We start from the raw sequence: 16,136 nt of genomic DNA, 5'->3' as shown, positions 1-16,136 counted from the left end.
ATGCTATATTTGAATTTGCATCTTATTTGTATCTTGGTTTTTTTGCACAGCTTTAGAGTTTACAGTTTCCTTCTTTTTGGGGGGCGGGCGAGACGACTGAAAAATAATGTGCTTTATCATAACATCTCAAATATTCAGCTGCTTTTTTTTGTAGTGTAGAGATTTATTTATACCGATAGCACATGATCCAGCATAAAACCAAATCTCTTGAAATGTTTACTCCGTGACTTCCTAATTATTCAGGGACAGGGCTCATCAGCTAATCTCTTCACACACCAGGAGTCCAAGGTAGGAATTTCTTAAACCACAGGTATGACGTGGCTGCACAGAGTCTGTACCAGGTGAATGATGTACTGCAAGTGCTCATTCCTCAGAGTGACCCTAGTTTGCCCTCCAATAGGTCTTTTAAGAACTGTGCTCTGGAAGTCAGCATCAGTGAAAATGGGGTCTGCACCTGGGAGCCTGGACGTGGTCTCCAGGTCGTGGTAATGCCAGTGGTTCCTGTCTGGATTATTCTCAGAGACAAAGGGCTTCCTGGTTTCTGTCAGCCTCACCATCACGACTAGGTCCACTTCTCCCTCAATCTGTCCTTTACACCATGTTTCAGGATTCACTTTCTTCTTGGGCACAAACTGTCTGTTTAGCAGGATGGTTAATTCCCAGGTCAGCACAGTAAAAAGGTAGCACCACCGAACAAAGAGAGCCAGTAGGCCAGCCTCCTGGGCAGGGTTCACCATGGTCCAAAACATCATGACAGCAACTTGGAGTGGTCAAAGTGCCTCCTGACCTTCACTGGCCTGTACTCCAGATTTTTCAGTTCCACTGGGTCTGTTGGCAGTGAGATGGGCTTGGCCACCACTCTAGACTAGCTCTGTGATCAACTTCAGCTTCCACTTCTGACGTTGGACCTGCCATGTCCTTGGGCCAAAGATAGCAATAGGAATGAGAAGCAGAAGCCACTAGAGAAAGGTGTCGTCTTCTGTTTCTGTGGCAGTTGCTTTGGCTTAAGAGCTGCCACACCTACTGGGTCTCTCGGCCAACACTTGGGAGGAACATGCAAACTGTGATGATTAGTTATGCTTTCCTTTAGGATCCTAGACACCTGGGTTTCAGTCTTGGGTTGGCCCAGCACTAGCCCAAGGAGGCATAGGAAGTTACTGCATGTCTACAATCAAGTGTATAATACAGGAGTGCGGGAGGAGCCAGCCCTGGGGCTTTCATGAGGACAGAGTGCTAACCAGAGCGGGTACGCAACCAGGGCCTGATTCAGAGGCTCAGGGGGCAGTTCCAGAGCATATTGCAATGCCCATACTCACCGACCCTCCTGGGCAAAGTGGAGGGCAGGGACAGGGCAGCTTTTCCTAGGTACATAGGGCATACCTGGATGAGTCCTCATCTGGGCACAGGACAATCCCAAGAATGTTCCTCCTGATGACACCGGCCTGGTGCCCACCCTGCACAGCAACAGCCCTAGCCTTGTGGCCTGCAGCCCCAGCCCTCAGATATTCAGCTTCCTAATCATACTATTTATTACATGTAGTCTTCTTTCATTTTCTTAGACATCCTTTCCAAGCTCTTTCTAACTCCTACTCAAATCTAGAGCTATACCGAATTCAGCATATCAGTAATAATCACTATCTTTTTAACTTTGATTTTTTTATTGAAGTATAGTTGATTTACAATGTTTCAGGTATACAGCGAAGTGACTCAGTTACACATATATGTATCTGTTCTTTTTCAGATTTTTTTCCATTATAGGTTATTAAAAGATACTGAATATAGTTCCCTGTGCTATATAGTAGGTCCCTGTTATTTATCTATTTTATATATAGTAGTCTGTATTTGTTAATCCCAAATTCCAAATTTATCCCTCCCCCTTTTCCCCTTTGGTAACAATTTCTTCTGTATCTGTGAGTCTATTTCTGTTTTGTAAATAAGTTCATCTGTATCATTTTTTTAGATTCCTCATATAAGTGATATTATATGATATTCTCTAAAACCATAACAAAAATAAACTCAAAATGGATAAAAGACCTAAATGCAAGACTGGACACTATAAAACTCCTACAGGAAAACATAGGCAGGACATTCTATGACATAAATCACAGCAATATTTTTTTGGATCTGCCTCCTAGAGTAATGAAAACAAAAATAAACACAAAAAACAAAAAATAAACAAAGCTTTTTAAACTAAAAAGCTTTTGCACATCAAAGGAAAGCATAAACAAGAGAAAAAGACAACCCTCAGAATGGGAGAAAATATTTGCAAATGAAGCAACTGACAAAGGACTAATCTCCAAAATATACAAATAGCTCATGCGCTCAATATCAAAAAAATAAACAACCCAATCCAAAAATGGGCGGAAGACCTAAATAGACATTTCTCCAAAGGAGACATACAGATGGCCAACAAACACATGAAAATATGTTCAACATCACTAATTATCAGAGAAATGCAAATCAAAACTACAGTGAGGTATCACCTCACAGTGGTCAGAATGGCCACCATCAAAAAATCTACAAACAATAAATGTTGGAGAGGGTGTGAAGAAAAGGGAAGCCTCATGCACTGTTGGTGGGAATGTAAACTGATACAGCCACTATGGAGAACAGTATGGAGGTTCCTTAAAAAACTAAAAATAGAACTACCATATGACCCAGCAATCCCACTATTGGGCATATACCCAGAAAAAAACATAATTCAGAAAGACACATGCAGGGCTTCCCTGGTGGCGCAGTGGTTGGGAGTCCGGCTGCCGATGCAGGGGACGCAGGTTCGTGCCCCAGTCTGGGGGGATCCCGCGTGCCGCGGAGCGGCTGGGCCCATGGGCCACGGCCGCTGAGCCTGCGTGTCCGGAGCCTGTGCTCCGTGGCGGGAGAGGCCACGGCAGTGACAGGCCCGCATACCGCAAAAAAAAAGACACATGCACCCCAATGTTCACTGCAGCACTATTCACAATAGCCAGGACATGGAAGCAACCTAAATTCCATCAATAGAGGAATGTCTAAAGAAGATGTGGTACATATATACAATGGAATATTACTCAGCTATAAAAGGGAACGAAATTGGGTCATTTGTAGAGACATGGATGGACCGAGAGACTGTCATACAGAGTGAAGTAAGACAGAAAGAGAAAAACAAATATTGTATATTAACACATATATATGGAATCTGAAAAAATTGGTATAGATGATCTTATTTATGAAGCAGAAATAAAGACACACGTAGAGAACAAACATATGGATACCAAGGGGGAAAGCAGGGGTGGGGCGGGGCAGGTGATGGTGGTGTGATGAATTGGGAGATTGGGATTGACATATATACACTACTGATACTATGTATAAAATAGATAACTAATGAGAACCTACTGTATAGCACAGGGAACTCTACTCAGTGCTCTGTGGTGACCTAAATGAGAAGGAAATCCAAAAAAGAGGGGATATATGTACACGTATAGCTGATTCACTTTGCTGTACAGTATAAACTAACAATATTGTAAAGCAACTATACTCCAATTAAAAAAAAAAAGGAAGAAGGAAATCTTGCCATTAGCAACAACACGGATGAACCTGGAGGGCATTATGCTAAGTAAAATATGCCAGACAGAGAAAGACCAATACTGCATGGTATCACTTATATGTAGAGTCTAAAAATAAGTTTTTTTTAATTAAAAACTCAAACTCATAGAAACAGAGAATAGAACGACGGTTGCCAGGAGCTGGGGGTAGGGGAAATGAGGAAAGGTGGTAAATGGGTATAAACTTTCAGTTGTAAGATAACAAGGTCTGAGGATCTAATGTATAACAAAGCAACTATAGTTGATAATACAGTATTGTATAACTTAAATTTGCTAAGAGAGTAGAACTTAAGGGTTCTCATTTCAAGAAAATGTAAATATGATATGAGGTAATGGATGTGTTAACTCGATTTTGAAAATCCTTTCACAATGCACACATATATCAAATCATCACATTGTATACTTTAAGTATATTACAATTTTATTTGTCAATAATGCCTTGATAAAGCTGGAAATGAAAACTCTGCTCTACAAAAGGCACTGTCAAGAAAATGAGAACACAAGCCACAGACTGGGAAAAAGCATTTGCAAAAGACATACCTGATAGAGGATTGTTATCCAAAATATACATAGACCTCTTAAAATTCATATAAGAAAATGATCAAACCAATTGAAAAGTGGGCAAAAGGCTTTAACATACATCTCTCCAGACAAAATATACAGATGGCAAATAAGCATAAGATTCTCAACATCATATGTAATCAGGGAACTGCAAATTAAAACAACGAGATACAACTACACACCTATTAGAAGGGCAAAAATCCAAAACAGTGACAATACCAAATGCTAGTGAGGAAGTGGAATGTCAGTAACTCTTTTTTTTTTTTTTTGCCACACTGCACAGCATGCAGAAGAACTTCCTGGACTAGGGATTGAACCTGTGCCCCATGCAGTGGAAGCATGGAGTTATAACCACTGGACCACCAGGGAAGTCCCAGGAACTCTTATTCATTGCTGGGAAGGTAAAAGGGTGCATCCACTTGCATGACAATTTGGCAGTTTCTTACAAAACTAAACATAACTCTTACCATAAGATCCAGTAATCGCATCCCTTGGTATTTACCCAAAGGAGTTGAAAACTTAAGTCCACACAAAAACCTGTACATTAATGTTTATAGTAGCTTTATTTATAACTGTCAAAACTCTGAAGCAAGCAAGATGTCTTTCAGTAGAAAAACAGGTAATTAAACTGTGGTACATCCAGACAATGGAATATTATTCAGTGCTAAAAAGAAATGCAATAACAAGCCATGAAAAGACATAGAGGATCCCTAAGTGCATATTACTAAGTGAAAGAAGCCAACCTGAAAAGGCTACACGATGTATGATTCCAACTATATGACATTCTGGAAAAGGCAAAACTATGGAGACAGTATGAAGATCAGTACTTGCCAGCAGTTACAGGGGAGGGAGGGATGAATAGGCAGAGCACAGAGGACTTTTCGGGCAATGAAACTATTCTACAGGATATTATAATGGTAGATACATGTCATTATACATTTGTCAAAACTGAGAGAATGTACACCACCAAGAGTGGACCCTAATATAAACCATGGATTCTGGGTAATAATGATGTGTCAATCTGATGTTTATAGCTGGGGAGGCTGTGCATGTATAGAAGCAGGAAACATATAGGAACTCCATGTATTTTCTGCTCAATTTTGCTGTTAACCTAAAATTGCTCTAAAAATTTCATGCGGCAACAAAAACCCAATGCAACCAAAAAAAAAAAAAAAAACAACCAAAACACCTCAAGGATGAAACATGTAAAGAGAGAGAATAGCATCCAAATACCCAGACTGTACATTAAGAAGCGCTGGGCTTGTAACTTAAAACAATGTACAATGCAAAAGCAGCATTCTGAATTGAATAGCATTACCGGGACTTCCCTTCCACTTGCCAATGCAGGGGACACGGGTTCGAGACCTGGTCCAGTAAGATCCCACATGCCGCGGAGCAACTAAGCCTGTGTGCCACAACTTCTGAGCCCGCATGCCTAGAGCCCGTGCTCCGCAACAAGAGAAGCCACTGCAATGAGAAGCCCCCGCACTGCAACGAAGAGTAGCCCCTGCTCGCCGCAACTAGAGAAAGCCCGCGTGCAGCAACAAAGACCCAATGCAGCCACAAATAAATAAATAAATAAATACTATTACCAATTAGATATAATTAGTTGAAAACATTGTTAAAATTTGGCCTTAAGGCCAAATTAAAGCTTCCTCATAATTCAGTACTTGAACTGGATGAATTTTTGACTACTGAAAGATTTTACTCTTACTATTCGAACTGAAAATATTATTAATTTTTTTTTTTTTTTTGGTATGTGGGCCTCTCACTGTTGTGGCCTCTCCCGCTGCGGAGCACAGACTCCAGACGCGCAGGCCCAGCGGCCATGGCTCACGGGCCTAGCCGCTCTGCGGCACGTGGGATCCTCCCGGACCGGGGCATGAACCCGTGTCCCCTGCATCGGCAAGCGTACTCTCAACCACTGCACCACCAGAGAAGCCCTGAAAATATTATTTTAATATTCAATGGCATAGATATAGTACAAGCAGAGATGTCAGAAAAAACGCAAATAACTGAACCAAATTCATCCTTCCTCTTAAGAACAGATCAAATAAAGCATCCTTGTTGATTATAGCTTAAAGGTGCTATGCTCCAAGGTTCAACTCTGTACACTCTCTCCTTTGGAGATCTAGTCCATTCCCATGGCTTCAATTACTCCTCTATGGAAAAAAACTCTCATTTTTATTTACAGCCCTAATCATTCTTATGAGCTCCACTTTTGAACTCTTACACATAAATATCCCACTTCTATTTAAATTCAAAATACAGAATTCAAACCAACAAATACTTACTGAGTCCCTACTCTGTAGCAGACAACAAAAGAATCGCAAAAGAGTTAAATCATTTCCTACTCTTAAGAAGCATATAGTCTAGTTGATGAGAAACATGAAAAGTTCAACAGCAAATGTATAGCCATACAAAGCAGTTTCTACATGTTACACATACATAAATTATAAAAATAGTTAGTTGTTATAGTATTTTGCTATAACATTATTGAGAGGTTCCCAATCCTCCATCAGTTCACACTAATAAAAAGAAAATCTCCAAAAATCTTTGCAACTTTGGAGAAAGCAGATTTCTTAGAACATAAAAAGTATGAACCATAAAAGAAAAAAAATGGATAAATTAGACTTGAGCAAATAAAAACTTTTGCTCTTTGTTGTTGTTGCTCGTTTTTGGCCACACTGCGTGGCATGCGGGATCTTAGTTCTTTGACCAGGGATTGAACCCATGTCCCCTGCATTGGCAGCATGGAGTTTTAACCAGGGAAGTCCCAAAACTTTTGCTCTTTGAAAGACACCATTAAGACAATGAAAAGGCAAGCCACAAAGTGGGAGAAGATATTTCCTATAAATGTATCTGACAAAGGATTTGCATTTTATATTTATATATTTTATGTTTTTATATATGTTTATATATATATATATAAATGAACTCTTCCAACTCAATAATAAGACAGCTCAATTAAAAGATGGGCAAAAAAAATGTGAAGTCATTTTACCAAAGACATATGAAAATAATAAGCACACGCTCAACATAATTAATCACCAAAGGCAACATAAAAGCACAATAAAAATCTACATCCCTATTAGAATGCCTAAAATTAAAAAGGCTGTCTGTCCATATCAGGTGTCAGCAAGGATGTGGAACAACTGTAACTCTCATCATCACTAGTGGGAGTGTAAAGTGGTATAAAGACTTTGGGAAACAGTGTGACAATTTCTTAGAAAGTTGAGCAGACATCTACTGTGGTGGAAAGCCTTTAAGGTGCATCCCAATGAACACCACTTCCTGATACTCACACTCTTGTATAACCTTCTCCCCTTCAGGGTGGGCCGGACTTACTGACTTACTTCTACAGAACAGATACTGCAGAAGTAATGACGTGCTGCTTTCAAGACTAGATTATAAAGATTGTGGCTTTTGTCTTAGATGTCTCTTTTTCCCTCTTTTAGATTTCTTTACTCTGGGGGAATCCAGCTGCCATGTCATGAGGCAGACCTGATAAAGAGGCTCACATGACAAGGAACTGAGGCCTGACAATAGCCACATGTGTGAGCTTGGAAGTGGATTTTCCCCCAGTCATCCTTGAGATGAGCACAAGTCCTGACTGACACCTTGACCGACCCTGAGCCAGAACTATCTGGCTAAGTCATTCCTGGATTCCTGACCTAAAGAAATTGTGAGAGGATAAATTTTTGTTGTTTTTAGCCTCTGAGTATTTTTTTTTTTTTTAAACATCTTTATTGGAGCATAATTGCTTTACAATGGTATGTTAGTTTCAGCTTCACAACAAAATGAATCAGTTATATATATACATATGTTCCCATATCTCTTCCCGCTTGCGTCACCCTCCCTCCCACCCTCCCTATCCCACCCCTCCAGGCGGTCACACAGCACCGAGCTGATCTCCCTGTGCTATGCGGCTGCTTCCCACTAGCTATCTACCTTACGTTTGGTAGTGTATACATGTCCATGCCTCTTTATTGCTTTGTCACCGTTTACCCTTCCCCCTCCCCATAGCCTCAAGTCCATTCTCTAGTAAGTCTGTGTCTTTATTCCTGTTTCACCCCTAGGTTTTTCATGACATTTTTTTTTTTTCTTAAATTCCATATATATGTGTTAGCATACGGGTCTCTTGTAGACAGCAAATATATGGGTCTTGTTTTTGTATCCATTCAGCCAATCTGTGTCTTTTGGTGGGAGCATTTAGTCCATTTACATTTAAGGTAATTATCGATATGTGTGTTCCCATTCCCATTTTCTTAATTGTTTTGGGTTTGTTATTGTAGGTCTTTTCCTTCTTTTGTGTTTCTTGCCTAGAGAAGTTCCTTTAGCAGTTGTTGTAGAGCTGGTTTGGTGGTGCTGAACTCTCTCAGCTTTTGCTTGTCTCTAAAGGTTTTAATTTCTCCATCAAATCTGAATGAGATCCTTGCTGGGTAGAGTAATCTTGGTTGCAGGTTTTTCTCCTTCAACACTTTAAATATGTCCTGCCACTCCCTTCTGGCTTGCAGAGTTTCTGCTGAAAGATCAGCTGTTAACCTTATGGGGATTCCCTTGTGTGTTATTTGTTGTTTTTCCCTTGCTGCTTTTAATATGTTTTCTTTGTATTTAATTTTTGACAGTTTGATTAATATGTGTCTTGGCGTATTTCTCCTTGGATTTATCCTGTATGGGACTCTCTGTGCTTCCTGGACTTGATTAACTATTTCCTTTCCCATATTAGGGAAGTTTTCAACTATAATCTCTTCAAATATTTTCTCAGTCCCTTTCTTTTTCTCTTCTTCTTCTGGAACCCCTATAATTCGAATGTTGGTACGTTTAATGTTGTCCCAGAGGTCTCTGAGACTGTCCTCAGTTCTTTTCATTCTTTTTTCTTTATTCTGCTCTGCAGTAGTTATTTCCACTATTTTATCTTCCAGGTCACTTATCCGTTCTTCTGCCTCAGTTATTCTGCTATTGATCCCATCTAGAGTACTTTTAATTTCATTTATTGTGTTGTTCATCGTTGCTTGTTTCATCTTTAGTTCTTCTAGGTCCTTGTTAACTGATTCTTGCATTTTGTCCATTCTATTGTCCATTCTATCTCCAAGATTTCGGATCAACCTTACTATCATTATTTTGAATTCTTTTTCAGGTAGACTGCCTATTTCCTCTTCATTTGTTAGGTCTGATGGGTTTTTATCTTGCTCCTTCATCTGCGGTGTGTTTTTCTGTCTTTTCATTTTGCTTATCTTAGTGTGTTTGGGGTCTCCTTTTTTGCAGGCTGAAGGTTCGTAGTTCCTGTTGTTTGTTGTGTCTGTCCCCAGTGGCTAAGGTTGGTTCAGTGGGTTGTGTAGGCTTCCTGGTGGAGGGTACTAGTGCCTGTGTTCTGGTGGATGAGGCTAGATCTTGTCTTTCTGGTGGGCAGGTCCACGTCTGGTGGTGTGTTTTGGGGTGTCTGTAGACTTATTATGATTTTGGGCCGCCTCTCTGCTAATGGGTGGGGTTGTGTTCCTGTCTTGCTAGTTGTTTGGCATAGGATGTCCAGCACTGTAGCTTGCTGGTCGTTGAGTGAAGCTGGGTGCTGGCGTTGAGATGGAGATCTCTCGGAAATTTTTGCTGTTTGATATTATGTGCAGCTGGGAGGTCTCTTGTGGATCAGTGTCCTGAAGTTGGCTCTCCCACCTCAGAGGCACAGCACTGACTCCTGGCTGTAGCACCAAGAGCCTTTCATCCACAGGGCTCCTTAATTTGGGATGATTGGTTGTCTTTTCAGGTATTCCACAGATGCAGGGTACATCAAGTTGATTGTGGAGCTTTAATCCGCTGCTTCTGATGCTGCTGGGAGAGATTTCCCTTTCTCTTCTTTGTTCTCACAGCTCCCAGGGGCTCAGCTTTGGATTTAGCCCCGCCTGTGCGTGTAGGTCGCCGGAGGGCGTCTGTTCTTTGCTCAGACAGGACGGGGTTAAAGGAGCCGCTGATTCGGAGGCTCTGGCTCACTCAGGCCCGGGGGTAGGGAGGGGCACGGAGTGTGGGGCGGGCCTGCGGCGGCAGAGGCCGGCGAGAAGTTGCAGCCTGAGGCGCGCCTGTGCGTTCTCCCGGGGGAGTTGTCCCTGGATCCCGGGACCCTGGCAGTGGCGGGCTGCACAGGCTCCCCGGAAGGGCGTGTGGCTAGTGACCTGTGTTCGCACACAGGCCTCTCGGTGGCGGCAGCAGCGGCCCTAGCGTCTCATGTCTGTCTCTGGGCTCCGCACTTTTAGCCGCGGCTCGCGCCCGTCCCTGGAGCTCTCTCAAGCAGCGTTCTTAATCCCCTCTCCTCGTGCACCAGGAAACAAAGAGGGACGTAAAAGTCTCTTGCCTCTTCGGCAGTTCCAAACTTCTCCCCGGACTCTCTCCCGGCCAGCCGCGGTGCACTAACGCCCTGCAGGCTGTGTTCACGCCGCCAACCTCAGTCCTCTCCCGGCGCTCCGACAATAGCCGGATCCTCAGCTCCCAGTCCCGCCCGCCCCGGCGGGCGAGCAGACAAGCCTCTCGGCTGGCGAGTTCCGGTCGGCCCGATCCTCTGCGCTGGAATCTGTCCGCTTTGTCCTCCGCACCCCTGTTGCTGTGCTCTCCTCCGCGGCTCCCAAGCTCCCCCACTCCGCCTCCCGAAGCCTCCACCCGCGAAGGGGCTTCCTAGTGTGTGGACACTTTTCCTCCTTCACAGCTCTCTCCCGCTGGTGCAGGACCCTTCCCTATCCTTTTGTCTCTGTTTAGTTTTTTCTTTTGCCCTACCCAGGTACGTGGGGGGTTTCTTGCCTTTTGGGAGGTCTGAGGTCTTCTGCCAGCGTTCAGTAGATGCTCTGTAGGAGTTGTTCCATGCATAGATGTATTTCTGGTGTATCTGTGGGGAGGAACGTGATCTCCGCGTCTTACTCTTCCGCCATCTTCCCGGAAGTCTCGCCTCTGAGTATTTGTTTGCAGCAATAGATAACTAATAAACCAACCATATGACCCAGAAATTCCACTCTCTCATATTTACCCAAGAGGAGTAAAAAGCACATCTGCAGAGTGATGTGTACATGAGTATTCACAGTAGCATTATTCATAACAGCCCCAAACTGGAAAAACCCAAATGTCCGTCAACAGGTGAAGGGATAAATCAGCAAGCATCAGAATTATCTGGAAGGTCTGTTGAAGAATAGACTGCTAGGCCCTACCCTCAGAGTTTCTAATTCAGTAGATCCGGTGTGGGGTCTGAAATTTTGCATTTATAACAAGTTCCCAGATGATGGTATGGTGCTAGTTTGGCGCTTTGAGAACCATCATATTAGTCTACAATTTGAATGTCTATGGTAGTCTGTGCTGTATAAACTAGAACATATCCACAGGGTACTACCAGATTGATGAAGGGAATAAAACTCTAAGGAATTCACTGGAAGAAAAATGGAGAATTAATCACCTAGAGAAAAGATAAAAAGGAGAAACTCAATAACTTTCTTAATTTGCTACCCTGGATTTCTCTTTAGTCTCTATATGAATATGCTTTATTTCCTTACTAGACTATAGGTTTCCTGAAACGGGAATAGTGTCTTATTTATCTTTATCCCTCTAGGCTAAATCTGGCCTACTGCCTTATTAACAGTAGATGTTTAACAAATATTTTGTTATGAATTTATTGCTGATAGTTGACTGCTAGACTGACTTGTAATTCCTTATGTTTTACTAAAAAATGACAAGCTTTTTCATAATTATCAAGGGGATTTCTTAAAAGAGCATATCAATCTTCCCATATTCCATTTTAATTTATGTAAATAAGACAGAAAAATTATCAACACCTCAAACTTCATCTTCTTACACATAAGCTGAATAGAAGTGTGTGTTTCATAAACCCTAAAAAATAATTCTGTATGGAATGAACTGGAACTGCACAAAAGAATGTACTGGCCAGTGACACACCTTTAAATCTCATTCTTACAGGTTCTACAGGTTCTTCTGGTTCACCTCCCAAACACAAGAAAAGAATGTTAGCTGCCACTAGTCTTATCTCAAAAAGATAAAAACCCATCAACCAGAAAACTTTCTGAAATTTTTCAGTGCCTATGATGGTTATGCCTTTGCAATATCCAAAATAGATTACAGTCCTGATAACAAGAAATTAAACAGAGAAACTTCTGCTTTAAAGATAGTGGTCTATTAATTTCCAAAATATACAAAAAGCTCAATCAACTCAGTATCAAAAAAACAACCCAATCAAAAAATGTGCAGAAGACCTAAACAGATATTTCTACAAAGAAGACATACAGATGGTGAAAAGGCACATGAAAAGATGCTCAACATCGCCAATTATTAGAGATATGCAAATCAAAACTACAATGAGACATCACCTAACACCAGTCAGAACGGCTATCATTAAAAAGTCTACAAATAATAAATGCTGGAGAGGGTGTGGAGAACAGGGGACCCTCCTCCACTGCTGGTAAGAATGTAAATTGGTGCAGTCACTATGGAAAACAGAATGGAGGTTCCTCAAAAACTAAAAACAGAGTTACCATATGTTCCAGCAATCCCACTGCTGGCCATATAACCAGAGGAAACCATAATCTGAAAAGATACATGCACCCCAATGTTCATAGCAGCACTATTTATGAAATAAATAAATGTCCTATTTATGGAATAAGTAAATGTCCTAAATGTCCCATGACAGATGAATGGATAAAGAAGATGTGGTACATAAACACAATGGAATACCATTCAGCCATAAAAAAGAATGAAACAATGCCATTTTCAGCAACATGGATGGACTTAGAGATTATCACACTAAGTGAAGTAAGTCAGAGAAAGACAAATATCATGTGATATCACTTATATGTGGAATCTAAAAAATGATACAAATGAACTTATTTACAAAACAGAAACAGACTCACAGACATAGAAAACAAACTTATGGTTACCAAGGAGAAAGGTTGGGGGGGTAAATTAAGAGTTTGGGATTAGCAGACACAAACTACTATATATAAAATACATAAACAATATTCACTATCTTGTAATAAAACATAATGGAAAAGAATTCAAAAATAAAGACAGTGGCCTAAAGTTGGCATTTCTCTTTTCTTCCTGGAAATAAGCATACTCCCTTATTACTACAACAGCAAAATTTGAAATCAGGTAGTGTAAGTCCTCTAGCTTTGTTCTTCTTTTTCTAAACTGTTTTGGCTATTCTAGGTCCTTTGCCTTTCTATATACATTCTAGAATTAGCTTGACAATTGCTATTTTTAAAATGCTGTTGGGATACTGATAGGGAATGTGTCGAATCTACAGATCAAGAACTGTGCACTGAAAATAAAGCCTTATATTATTTTGACAAAAGAACCAAGGTAATTCAGTGAGGAAAAGATAGTCTTTTCAACAAATGGTACTGGGATATTTGAATATCCACGTGCAGAAAACAGACTTATACCTTTACCTTAAAGCATACAGAAAAATTAACTCAAAATAGATCACAGACCTAAATGTAAGAGCTAAAACTATAAAACTTCTAGAAGAAAATCTTTGTGACTTTGGATTAGACAAAGATTTCTTAGATATGACAGCAAGAGCACAATTCATAAAAGAAAAAATTGACAAAGTAGACTTTATCAAAATTTAAAACTTTTTCAATTAAAAAAAATTAAGAAAATGAAAAGGCAAGCCACAGAATGGGAGAACATATTTACAAATCATATATCTGATTAGAGACTTGTATCCAGATGATATAAATAACTCTTACAAATGAAACAGAAGGAAGACAACCCAATCAAAAAATGGGCAACCACTTTTTCAACTTAGGGAAATTGAAATTAAAACCTCAATGAGAGGACTTCCCTGGTGGCACAATGGTTAAGAATCTGCCTGCCAATGCAGGGAACACTGGTTCAATCCCTGGTCTGGGAAGATCCCACATGCCGCAGAGCAACTAAGCCCATGTGCCACAACTACTGAGCCTGGGCTCTAGAGCCCACAAGCCACAACTACTGAGCCCGCATGCCTAGAGCCTGAGCTCTGCAACAAGAGAAGCCACTGAATTGAGAAGCCTGCGCACCACAACGAAGAGTAGCCTCTGCTCGCTGCAACTAGAGAAAGCCCGCACGCAGCAACAAAGACCCAATGCAGCCAAAAATAAATAAATAAAAAATAAAATAAATTTTTAAAAAAACCTCAGTGAGATACTACTACATACCTACTAGAATGGCTTGGCTATAATAAAAAATACTGACAATATAGTTTTGGCAAGGATGTAGAGAAACTGGAAGCCTCATACAAAACTGGTGGAAATGTAAAATGGTACAGCCACTTTGGAAAAGTGTGGCAGTTTCTTAAAAATTTAAACATGTGCTTATCATACAACCCAGCAATCCTCCTCCTAAGAATCTACCTAAAAGAAATGAAAACATATGTCCACTAGAAGATTTGTAAACAAATGTTCATAGCAGATTTATTTTTTAAAATGTAAACACTTTTTGGATAAACCAAACATGAAAAAAGTTCCACTAAAAAAACTGCATTAAAGTATGAATGGAAAGTACTGAAGAATGAATACAAGGAAGGAAAATGATTCTAGCTAACGATATAGATGTAAGAAGGAATTAAGGGCAAAGAAAGCTGTGAATATGGTGGTAAATCTAAATAAACACTATATAAAAAGTGGAAATGTCCTTTGGGTTTAATTAATATGCATGTAGTATTAAATACCTGAAAACAAAAGCATCAAAGTTAGGAAGGAGTACGTTAAATGTGTCCTAATGTCCTTTTATTTTCTGGGATGACAGCAAAAGTATTGAATAACATTAGACTTTGCTAAGTTAAGAATGTATGTTGTACTTAATAAGGTAACTACCAGCAGAATAGAAACTGTTTAAGTTCAAACTAGCAGAGGGGAAAACTGAAAAAAAAAAAAATCCCAAAGAAGGCAAAGGAGAGAAAATAAATATGAAACAGATGAGACAGAGTAAACAGGAAGACGACTTCTCCTCTCTCCTCTTAGGAACTCAGCCAATGAAAAAGTCACAGACTCTTTGTTTACTATAGCCTTTCCAACTTGTTTCTCTCCTCTATAAAAGTGTTCTCCTTCCTTTGTTGTGTGGGGACTTGCACGTAGCTCACCATGGTTGCAGACCCCAAACTGAAATTCTCTGCTGATCCCAAATAAACCCACTTTTCTTGTTGCTGGAAAAGTAACTGGCAGATATTTCATCTAGGTAAAAAGTTAGAACAACGATATACGTTTGAATTACACAATAAACAAACTTGATCAAATGAAGATATACAAAACAATGATCCTAACAACTGCTAAATATACTTTTTTTTAAGCATACACAGGACATTTATAAAAAACATATCATTATTGAAAAGCAAGTCTCAGAAATGTTTAAATGATTAAAATCATACAGAGTAAGTTCTCTGACCACAGTGAGAATAAACTAGAAATTTTAAATGGGTCAGTGAAGAAATTTAAAACATATTTTAACTCAACTTTGCAAATATTATACATTAAAACATGTGGATGAAACTGAAGCCACATTTAGAGGAAAATTTACAACCTTAAATGCATATGTTAAGGGGAAAAATTGCTTACAAATGATAAGCTAAACATCCAACTAAAAATAAGAAGAAAATAAAATCAAAGAAAGTTTAAAGAAGGAAATAAAAAGCAAAAACAATAAAATGGAAAGCAAACATACAACTGAGAGAATTAACAAGGCCAAAAGTTGATTCTTTGAAAAGACTAGAAAAACTGACTAACATTTATTGAGATTTATCAAGAAAAAAATTTTACATTACAGGTCAATATCCCTGATGAAATAGATGTAAAAATCCTCGACAAAACACTAGCAAAACAATTCAACAGCACATTAAAAGTCACCATACACCATGATCAAGTGGGATTTATTCCTGGGATGCAAGCGGTTCAACATGTACAAGTCAATCAATGTGATTCACTATATTAACAAAAGTGATAGGGATAGAGTAGGATAATTAAAGAGTCAGTTTAG

At 40.0% G+C, this 16,136-nt stretch overlaps 1 protein-coding gene and 1 pseudogene across 10 annotated transcripts in view; both read right to left on the bottom strand.

Moving 5' to 3' along the window:
• Nucleotides 1–16,136, bottom strand: part of NRG4 (neuregulin 4) — a 137,229-nt gene that overhangs the window by 96,523 nt on the left and 24,570 nt on the right. The window lies entirely within an intron of this gene.
• LOC137219691 (surfeit locus protein 1 pseudogene) lies at nt 269–1,371 on the bottom strand (annotated as a pseudogene).

The sequence above is a fragment of the Pseudorca crassidens genome, chromosome 1, assembly GCF_039906515.1.
Source record: "Pseudorca crassidens isolate mPseCra1 chromosome 1, mPseCra1.hap1, whole genome shotgun sequence".
NCBI classification, from domain to species: domain Eukaryota; kingdom Metazoa; phylum Chordata; class Mammalia; order Artiodactyla; family Delphinidae; genus Pseudorca; species Pseudorca crassidens.
This window is presented reverse-complemented; position numbering and strand designations above follow the sequence as displayed.